Source organism: Xiphophorus hellerii, chromosome 19 (genome assembly GCF_003331165.1).
Source record: "Xiphophorus hellerii strain 12219 chromosome 19, Xiphophorus_hellerii-4.1, whole genome shotgun sequence".
In the NCBI taxonomy this organism is placed as follows: Eukaryota; Metazoa; Chordata; class Actinopteri; order Cyprinodontiformes; family Poeciliidae; genus Xiphophorus; species Xiphophorus hellerii.
In genome coordinates, this window is record NC_045690.1 from 27,935,697 (window position 1) to 27,947,101 (window position 11,405).

Here is an 11,405-nt window from a genome sequence, read left to right on the forward strand (position 1 = left end):
TTTCAGTTTTTATGCACCAAAAACCTGGAATAAGCTTCCTGTTCACTGTATCCAGCCTGAGATCAATTAAAACAAGGTTTTTAAAAAATATATTTGCTACCTTTTTAAAACCTGTGTAATTGTAATTTGCTTGATGTAATTTTTATCTTCTTTGTGCAAGTCCTTTGAGTTGTCTCTAAAAAGTTTAATATCAAAGCTATCTTACCTTGCATTTTGATTTATTTTGTGTGTATGCATTGTATTGTCAAACTTGGGTGAGATGGCACTTCAAATTGAGACAAGTTCTGCTGTTGGTTTCTTCCTGTTATATAGGATGTATGATTGGATTAAATTGACTTTTTTGTAATGTGCTCTTGAGTTGAGATCTGTTATTTGGTGCTATATAAATAAACATAAATGCACTGCATGTAAAGTTAATACACTGTCATGTTGGCGTTAAAGCTTTTGCCCACATGCAGAACACCACAGGGAACAGAAATCAGTTAAAGATTTTTTTACTGAAGCAAAGTAATGTGATATGGTGGGGATCCTGGGGTGGAGTCTGGAAGACAGCGGAAAATTGGGAAAGAATGATCACAATCAGGGAGGTAGTCTGTGGGTTCCAGGCTGAAGTCAACGGATCCGGCTTCCATAAACGAGCGGGATCCTAGGCAAGGAGGCTGCGGTGGAGGGCGGGCAGGTAAGCGATGATTTGACGGAGGTGGAGGTGAGGTCCGACTGCCAGCCGATGACAACTGAGAATCTTGAGATCTGACGGGAGAGGTGAAAACGGGACTCGGGCAACCAATGGGTACCGTCCACGGCGTCACGAGGAGGGCTTTAACCAAAAAGCCAGGATGGAAGTCACTCTGGAGAATCCAAATCGTCTCGAGGAGTAAGCGATTCCTGAAGAACACAGAGGACAACGAAGAGTTACTTAGAGGAAAAAAGCTCAGAGGACTAGCTTCGAGGGACTCAGTGTACCAAGCAGGTAAAACACTCCGGCGTCGAAGTGCTGGCAGTCAGCTTCTTTAACCTCCAGAGGATGATGGGATGATGACCGCCAGGTGCGTAAAACCCATGGGCGCGCCTCCCAGGTAGACAGCCTCTGGCTCCATCTAGTGGGCCACAGTGTTGCTACAGACTCACACCAGGAAGAGGGGAAAAGAAAAACAAAAAGGAAAAAAGGACCAAGACCCCAAGAACCCGACATACACATTTGTTTACTGTCATTGACTTCCCTCATACTGAGCACGCAAATAATGACAGGGTAAAGGAAAACTATGCTTCAACATGAAGAATCCTCCAGTACAAGTCAGTGTGAACAGTCATATACCACAAGCGACCGGGGCTCTGAGAAGCAGACACAAAAAAAGACTGAAGCAGTGATCCAGAGGTACTTTCTATGAAGGAATTAGTAGACTGGCTTGCCTGCAGTTCTGACTTCCACCCTACTGAAAACTTGCAGGATCAAATCGATCACATGTCAGATTGACCAACCCGAGCAAGTTGAGAAACAAGTTGCTACTTAACTTGCTTGTTGAATGCTAGTTGAAGAATGGGATTGTTGTGGGTGGTTCTCTAATAAAAACTAAGGTCTCTATGCTGTTTAATGAATATACTGTTAAAATTTCTTGTTTCTGTGAAGTAAAATCATCCGATCGAAAAGTATTTATTTCACTGTACTAAAAATAAGTTGTTTGGCTTTGGTCAGAGATTTAGCAAGTTTTTGTTGTCACAATCCATTTACCCAATTCCACTGTTAAACCCATGAATGCATTTTCCTTAAAAGTCTGGTTCCATCCATCCATCCATCCATCCATCCATCCATCCATCCATCCATCCATCCATCCATCCATCCATCCATTCATCCATCCATCCATCCATCCATCCATCCTCCATTCTTGACTGTTGGTGCCTATCGTCATCAGTCTTTGGCTGACATTATTTTTTGTCCCTGTGAAAAATTACAGTCAAAGGAAGGAGACCTTTTTCACTTTTAAGGCTACATGTATCATACATTTTCATTAAGCAATGAAATTATCTGTTCTGTTGGAGGTAAAGTTGTTTAAGTGTGAACAGAAAGCAGGAGATACCACACTGTCAAACGTGATGAAGCTAAAATGGAGAAGCCGTGTTTAAAATATGAAGAACACTGTTATGATTTGCATAGGATTTAAGAAGGAAAGAACCAGGTGAATGTTGCTAATTAAGCAAACTAATTATTGAACTGATATAATATACCGCTGCTGTTTCACATCAATTTGTGAAACATTGCAAGGCAAATTGTAGCCTACGCTCCTTCACTTTAGATCAAAAAAGTTATGTAATAAGATGTCGGTCTTCCCAAGAGATTAAGCTCAAGGTCAGAGTGTGCAATGGTCAGAGAAAAAACAGGATTAGCAATAGTCTAAAACTGAAAAAAACAAACAAACATGAGGACAAGTTTTATTTGTTGAAAAATATGTATACTTTAAACCTTGGTACTGCACTTTTAAAAGAGGAACCATGCTTAGTCTTGTAGGACCAAAGAACATATCAGTCTTTCTGAACCACTCTACCTAGCATTTCAGGAAATGATAATACAGCCACTTAGTCTTGGAGAATTACAGTTACTCTTTGTGTTAGAAGGAAATACATCCATTCATTCAGGCTTTGCACCAAACTCAAAAACGTGCATTCAGCAAACAGATGAAAAATGTCAATTAAACTTTTAATGCAGAACTGACGGACTTTTCTATATCTACATATATTCATGTCTATGTTTATGTTATGTGTATAAGGAAGTAGGTTTTGTAAGAATATAAACCTTTTCAAAAGTAACATTTTTGGATCTGTTATTACTTCAGCATTCTCATTGAGGACTTTCTGCCATCATGTGAGAGAGCAGCTCATGTTCTGCCGGAGAATAAAAAACCCAGTAGGTTTCCCAGACAAGGAAAGGATTTCCAGGGGACTGAGGGTACAGGAGTTCAAGGTAACCTCTCCTGCAGCTCCTCTAAACTCCCACACACACTGTGAGTCAGAATCACTACCACAAACTAACAAAAGCTCAAAGAGTTTTTGTTGGGAAGAGTTAAAGGAGGTGATGCTCATCAAGGATGTTTCACTATGATTTCATACCAGCTTTGAGTTAGTTGAACTGATCATTGATATGTAACTGATATGTTACTGCCAGCTGCACTTTATTTAGTGCAGCTGACACACCATCATCACATTCTTATCAGCTTTAAACATGCCTGCTGTGGTCGTGCTGCTCTTTTTCATTCCACTAAGTTACAGTTTGATCCCAGCAGGAGCACTGTATAGGGGGGAAAAGTTAGGACAATTCCAAGGGCCCTTGACCGACAGGGGACCCCGTCCACAACAAATTGTTTTATTTTTCTTACAGAAATAGAAAAACATTGGGGACACTGTCAATTATAAAATTAATCACATAGTGTTTTTAAAATAGTTTTATCAGTAAAAATTAAATGTTACCCCCTCCCAGACCAAAAATCACACATCCATATTTTCACTGAAGCCCCTGTGTCTGACTGAAATGATTTGTTCCTGCTGAATGAGCTTGACTGTGTTCAGCAGCAGTCAGTAGAAGACAAGAGCGACTGTGGCAGTTACTATGCTGCCTTGAAAAATAATAAAATCAGGTTTTCAAAGAGAGAGAGAGAGAGAAAGACAAGTGTCAATTTATAACCCAGTTTTTCTCCAAGAGACGTGAGTAGACTGTGAGATTATTTAGCTTAGCTACAGACTACTGTTTGACTCCATTTCACTAGAATTAATGAATGAAGGAAAGATTTTAACATCATATTCATACATTTAACATGTCACTGCACCTCTTAACACACTTAACAACAGACAAGTCAGTCAGCAGCAGCTCTAACCCCGATACCAGCATAATGCCTCCCCCCCATACAGCAACACTGTGTTCAGTGGCAACCTAGTTAGCATCACTACAGGGATTTTTCCTATCTCTCTACTCTCTTTACAATTACACAACAAAAACTATGTATTTATTACTCACAGAAATTCAAACAATCTTTATAAAATTTTCCATTAGCCCCTCTAGAAGTAAGTGAATGAGGTTGACTGACAGCGCTAAGACTGTCCTGGTTCTGATTGATTGTTTTTGGTCAAAACATTGCATTTCTTTAGCAGCTCAGGGAGGAGGTGGAGGAGATTGATCTGTTCACAGATTATCTGTTTCATAGCAAACTGTCATGACATGGTGACTGCTTTAACAGATATGAAAAAAACATTTTTTTTAATTAAAGTTATATTCTGCAGCTTGAACAACATGCAACTACGTAGCATTTTTTTAGAAGTCTGGATTGCTTCATGTATATTTTACACATTGCTTGTGACTGGGGAGAGACATTTCAATAAGCTAACACTAATAATAAAAAAATGTAAGCAACCTATTTGCTGTATTTTATGTGGACTGTTTCATGTAAAATTCACTAGCAGTGAATATAGTGCTAGTATCAGAATTGAACCAAAGAAAGCACAGCAGTTGCAAGCCGTTAAAATTGTGGCACTTCTGATGGGTCAGATAGACTTAAGAAACTGTAACAGCCTCTGCGAAAGGGGGGCCCAATGGAATTTTTTGTCATGGGGCCCAAGATTCCTGGCTTTGCCTCTGGATCCCAAGTTCAGGAAAAAATGGAGGAAAATGTGTTAAAGGAGCAATATTATGTAAAATTTATTTTTTTGAGATTTATATAATCTTATAATGTTATTCCCTCCTCAAAAATATACCTGGATTGTTGCTTTCATTCTTTCATGCATGTTTGAGAAATCCTTGAATCTCCCATAGCAACCATTCAGGTTTGCAAAAGGCTTGGGAGAACCCAGCACCGCCTTCCACAAGCAACTCCACCTCGGGGATGCAGTTTGCCAAGCTTTTACATTACAGACCAACCCTCCCCCGCTACTCTCCCACTCTGCTCCTTCAGACTAGTCAGCAGCAGTTAGCAAACTCCTAATGGAACTCCACATCTGCTTAGCTCATTATATTAACTAAGCAGTTAACATAACTGCTTAGTTAGTAGAAGGTATATTAACTGCTATTAATAGAACATCCATAGATGTTCTATTAATCCATAGAATGGAGTCCAGTCCTCCATAGAATGTTCGTAAACACTTAAAAGAGGAATGTTAATGTGATGATGTGCTGAAGGCGGAGTGTCAGAAACAGCAAGAGTTTCTTAAAGGGATACAGGATTAGTTGAACATGTTGGCCTGAATATGTTGTAATTTTCCTTTTAACTAAACAATTGTTGTTTGTGATACATCAAAACTCATAATTACCTTAAATTTTGGATTATAAACTGCTACTACTTCACACTTCGAACACTGCGGTTTATAGTAAGGTGTGTTTTTCTAAACTGTTTTTTTTTTTTTTTTCATGCCGGTCTTGTGCGAAGTTCTGTTCCCCTGTGAAAATCTGTTTCCCCTGTGTCGGGGGCAACCAGAGAGGCAGATCCAATCATTTTCACGCAGCTTCTGATTGATTTCTTGGTAAAACAACTCATATAATCATGCCAAGGTTATAACTTTAAGTTTAATCGGCAGCTAACAAAATTGTAAAATAAATAAATATACAAGGTTTTGTGTGGAGTTCTTATACTGTTTTGTGTTGTTTTTTAAATTGCCAAGAGAATCTGTCTTTTCCCGACTTTCGTCACTGAAGCCTGACAATTAAATGTCAGTCACCAAACACAGGGTTACAACACATTGTGTGTATTTATAATTTTTCATTGCTGGTATAAGAAGATGGAAGCTGACTGATAGCAGGGCACAAAAAATTAATACTTCCTTAAAAATGAGAGTGTAGGCTTTCTGGAAAATACAGTAAAATATGACAGATTGCTCGATAAAAGAAATTTCTAGTTGTTAATTTTTGGTGGCTCAGTCATACTATCACACATAATCATTGAGATTTTGAAAACATTTGCTCTTTATTTGCCAAAGATATGAGGGGGAACAAAATATTTTAGCTGCCTTAATCTAACATGGGAGCAAATTAATTTACCAGCAAGTCTTTAACTGTGTTTATTCCTCTCATCATGAATAATAAATCCATGATAAATCCATGAAAAATCCATGATGAGATTTGGTAACATTTGCTGACTATATTCCAAAATTACTTGGGGGGGAGTGGGGGACAAAATATTTCACCCACCTGAAATAATCTGTTCCCCCTCTATAATATGGGTGCTAATTATTTTTTCACAAACTCTTAACTGTGTTTATTTTTCTCATCATCAACAATAAATCCTGTAAATATGGTAACATTTGCTGATTATATGCCAAAGTTATGATGGGGGAACCAAATATTTTAGCCACCTGAAATAATCTGTTCCCGCCCCCCATGGGAGTTAATTAAATTACCAGCAAGTCTTTTATCATGCTTATTCCCCTCTTCATCAACAATAAATCCTGTAAGTTTGAAAGTATTTGCTCAATATTTGCCAAAGTTATGAGGGGGAACCAAATATTTTAGCTGCCTGAAATAACCTGTTCCTCTGTTCAAAGTAGCGCCTGCAGTTGTACGACTGTAAGCACTGTGCATATCTTGAAATATTCCTTTAAGTTAAAAAAAAGTATTTTGTCAAACATCCTGCCTGTAGCCCATGTCTGTGTGAGTCTGTGCCATGTCCGTCCTACACCCTGCTATTGGGAAGTTTAGTTTTGTCTATTTGGCAGCTTGGCACTCTTTCTGTAAGTTACATATACAGTGAAGCTAGCTAAAAACGAATAAGTGGACTTTTTACCCTCCCGCAGTTGTAAGGCGGGTCAAGTGGAAATCTCAGACATGTCACCTGAACCTGGGAATCTCCATCTTCCACCTTTGAACTCTACCAAAAAGTCTTTTAACAAGTAATTTGATAAAGCATTTTTAAACTAAACAATCTGTATTTCTCTATTTATGACTTATTAAAACAGTCAGTGGGACTGTAGGCTTAAAAAGAAGAATGGGCACCCTGTTATAAATAAAATAAATTTGTTTTCAAAATTTATTGCGTATTATATAAGTAGCAATTACTTGGTATCATGAGTACCTAAACTTAAGTACTCGTTCTCATACTCAATCATTAATTATATTGGTTATAATCATTATATTCAGGAACCATTATAATGATGGCATCATCATTATAATGTCAGGAACTATTAATTATATCACTACTGTATAGCTAAATAGATTGTCAATTTCTACTGAAATGATTAACTGCAGATCCTGCTTGAGGACAACTCTGAGTTGTAGCTCAACTCATGGGGTTCATCTGGTGTTACATTCAGGCAGTGTTCGTTTTGTGTCATTTGGGAGCTACACAGATATAATTCATCAGTCTCCTCTGAAATAACTTGCATGTCTCCATAGAGTACATGCAGCTGAATATTCAGTCTATTATATGTGTAATAGGCAACAGCCAAATGAAAGCACCTGGTATTCAACGTCTTCTCCCCATCTATCATTGCTGACTGAAAGGTTGGAGCACAGAGGTCCAGTGAAAATAGTTTGGACATGATTAAGAAAAAAACATTGGGCAAAGGATGAATCCTGTGGACCTACACTACACAGCAACTCAATATTAGAGCAGAATCTTTATCTGGAGACGTTCATAGGCCTTTTTCCAACATACACACAACTCAACACGTTTCCCAATAAGAGGGGGAGGACATATTTGTCTTCATTGTGACTTGGTGTCTATTGGAGCAAAGGCTAAAGGAGATACAGGACATGAGAGGGAACACACAGTACTGATTCTTTCTAGCCAGGATTTGGGGAAATGGAAATGGTGAACTGGTGCTGCTTTGTAACATGTAACATCCTACTGTGGAGAGTCAGTCACTAATTTGGCAAACTGAGTAGATATCAAAAGATAATTGAAGTAGGATGGCAAAGAATCAACGAATCAGAAAAAGTAATACGTATTTCTAAAAGAGCAAATAAGCCAGAATGAGTAATCACAGACACCAGCAGAGCTGGATACTGTCCAGGCTTTCTTTCTCCCTCATATGCAGCATTCTCCTTTCTGTGCCTTGCAAGGATTTTACTGAGGATCATGTAGAATACATCATCATTAAAGTATCTGAACAATCCTCAGAGCACATGATAGTAGCCAAGATGGCAAGTATCGTGAAAAATAACAAATCAGTAAGAAACAAAATCCAAGATTTATAATAAAAGTAATTAAAAAAACATATCTGGCAATAACTGACAAAATGCCTCCTTTAAGAAAATTTTTAATATGAGGCCATGAAAAGATTAGGACACCTTGTGACAACCTTTATCTGAGGATATTCAAAGCAACTGACAACATGGTCAGGATGTTCAGCAAGTCCCCCCTCAAAACAAACCTCAGGGTGCTAACAGAAGTCTTCAAAATACCAAAAGGTTTTGTTGACAAGTTTTGTGGAAACATATCAGTATAGTTTGAATAAGCATGAACTACAAGTCAGTGGCGGTTTCTGATATGAAACCGCCGCATAAGCAGCATATTGTTGGGGCATGAGCCCCCCCATCAGGCCCGGCGGCATGGGCGGGTACTCAGCCGTGTCCCCCCTGGACTGGAAACTGTTGTTTTTACCATAAAGTGGCCAATTCTCTGTTATTCCTATATCGATTTGATACAGTAGGGGCGTCCGGACTTCCCATATCTGTGCCTTTTGTCACTTTTTTCAGCAGTTAAAACTGTTTAATCCATTGTTAACACGTCGTAACCTGTTTTTCCGAGCCGCCTTTAAACACAACATGAGTGCTAATATGCTGGAGCCTAATATGCGACAGCGAAGGAGGAGACATGTTATTCAATAAATTTGTTTACGATTGCTTCAGCTTTATTATTAGGAATAATTATTCTTTGCTGTAAATGCCAGTTCTAAAATGGATGATACCAGGGTGTTTGTTTATATAAGCATCAATTTCAAAAATTGTGATTTCAAATAATAATTGTCTTAAGACATAAAGACACCACAAAAATATTTCTTTGCTAAACACCTTCAAAATACCTGTTTCACATAACAACTAAAGAATCAGCAATGTCCACATACCAGTGTGAGCTACCCAGGTGACGGCTGCTCAGTCAGCTGAATCTTCCCATTGTTTAGGCTCACACATTTCAATGCATTTCTCCCTGTGTTCAGCCAACAGTTGTAGCATTCTCTTTATTGTTCCTGGTCTGTCTCCAAAAACTCCCTGCTATACTTTATCGCTATTTCTCCTTGGAGAAACAATTCAGGTGGGCCGTCCCAGTGGTCGGCACAAGGCTGGACTCTCTGCCAACAGTGACAGAGAGGAGAACACCGGAGAATATCCTTGCTCTTATGGACACCAGCCACATTCTGCAGTAGCGCCTGCAGCTGTACGGCTGTACACACTGCGTACCTTAAGATTTTCCTTTAAGTATAAAAAAAAAAGAAAAATGGGATTGGATTTTTTATTATCTAACCTTCTTTACTATAAGCAAAATTGTGGAGAGAAAAAAAAGGCCTTTTGTGTCAAAACATCTTAAATGTAGCCACATCTGTGTAACTCTATGGGAGTGGGAACATGTACATCCTGAGCCTAAATGTTATTGGTCAGTTTACTTATTTATTTTTATTTGTTTATTTGGCAGCTTGGCGCTCGTTCTGTAAGCTAAATGTGACTATGTAGTGAAGTTAGCTAAAATGAAATAAGCACAATGTAAATGCGCCGGTAGTTCTTAGAGAGGTCAAGTGAATCCTCCTGTGCCCCACCAGAGGTCGAACTAAAGAGCTGATGTGTGACGGGTCAATCAGTTGACCGACTTTGACATCTGTCATTGTCTTTCTGAGCATCACTCTAAGACTGCAGGGGAGTTAAATAGTTCAATCAAGTCGAAACTTTGCCAAAAGAGAAGCAATGAAGCAAACATTGCTTCACCTCCTCCTGCTTTGGAAATCTCAGACACACTGCCTGAACCTGGGAACCTCCATTCTTACTCCTGGGAACCTCCATCTTTCCTCCTGTGGTGGATTAGATTTGTTATTTTTGTGGGTCATGCACATTATGTGTGGGGCAACTGTGGCTCTGTGGGTAGAGCAGTCATCTTGTGATTGGAAGGTTGTAGGTTTGATTCCAGCTTTCTCCTGCCACATGTCAATGTGTCCCTGGACAAGGCACTTAACCACAAATTACCTAGAGATCAGTGTATGAATGGGTGATTGGGATGCTAGGGTAAAGCACTTTGAGTGGTCAAAATGACCGTTACCATTTAGGTGCTTATGGCCTGTATTTTACATTATGAAAATGTACCAGCTTCTGCAACCGAGGATCGGACCGCCAGGGTCCCCTCCCTCTGCCGCCACCCATCACACAATGCACCTGACCCCTTTGGCCCCTCTCACGGGTGGTGGGCCCATGGGAGGGGGGACCCATGTTTTCTCTTCGGGCTGAGCCCGGCCGGGCTCCATGGGTAAAAGCCAGGCCACCAGGCGCTCGCCATCATGCCCCCCCTCCAGGCCTGGCTCCAGAGTGGGGCCCCGGTGACCCGCGTCCGGGCGAGGGAACGCCAAGTCCAATGTTTTTTCTTCTCATTGGGGTCTTCGGGCTGCGCTTTGTCTGGTCCCTCACCTAGGACCTGTCTGCCTTGGGTGACCCTACAAGGGGCATGAAGCCCCAGACAGCATAGCTCCTAGGATCATTGGGGCACTCAAACCCCTCCACCACGATAAGGTGGCAGCCCAAGGAGAGGACGCTCCCACCCTCATCTATGGTCATGAGCTTTGGGTCATGACCGAAAGAACGAGATCGCGGATACAAGCAGCCGAAATGGGTTTTTTCCGTAGGGTGGCTGGGCTCTCACTTAGAGATAGGGTGAGAAGCTCAGTCATCCGGGAGGGACTCAGAGTAGAGCCGCTGCTCCTTCACATCGAGAGGAGCCAGTTAAGGTGGTTCGGGCATCTGGTCAGGATGCCTCCTGGACGCCTCCCTGGTGAGGTGTTCCGGGCACGTCCCACCGGGAGGAGGCCCCGGGTTAGACCCAGGACACGCTGGAGGGACTATGTCTCTCGGCTGGCCTGGGAACGCCTCGGGATTACCCCGGAAGAGCTAGAAGAAGTGGCAGGGAAGAGGGAAGTCTGGGCCTCCCTTCTGAAGCTGCTACCCCCGCGACCCGACCCCGGATAAGCGGAAGAAGATGGATGGATGGATGGATGGATGGATGGATGGATGGATGGATGGATGGATGGATGGATGGATGGATGGATGGATGGATGGATGGATGGATGGATGGAAAATGTACCATTTATATTTTCATAAAACTGCACCATGACTGAATTGAATGCTGTTTCATGACCACCCTGCTCTGCCTGATGATGTAACCTTACTTTGAGTTGGTCTGTCACATAAAATCCCAAAAAAGACTGCAAGAGCTGAAAATCTAAATAGTTCTTTAATT

The 11,405-nt window shown here is 40.7% G+C and overlaps 1 long non-coding RNA gene across 1 annotated transcript; it reads right to left on the reverse strand.

Annotated features, from left to right (window-relative positions):
- Window positions 1-478: 478 nt before the first annotated feature.
- LOC116708712 (uncharacterized) lies at window positions 479-1,194 on the reverse strand. Its single transcript, XR_004336751.1, has 2 exons — window positions 964-1,194; window positions 479-885 (listed from the first exon to the last, which is right to left on the reverse strand). It is a non-coding gene; the product is annotated as an uncharacterized LOC116708712 (long non-coding RNA).
- Window positions 1,195-11,405: the final 10,211 nt, after the last annotated feature.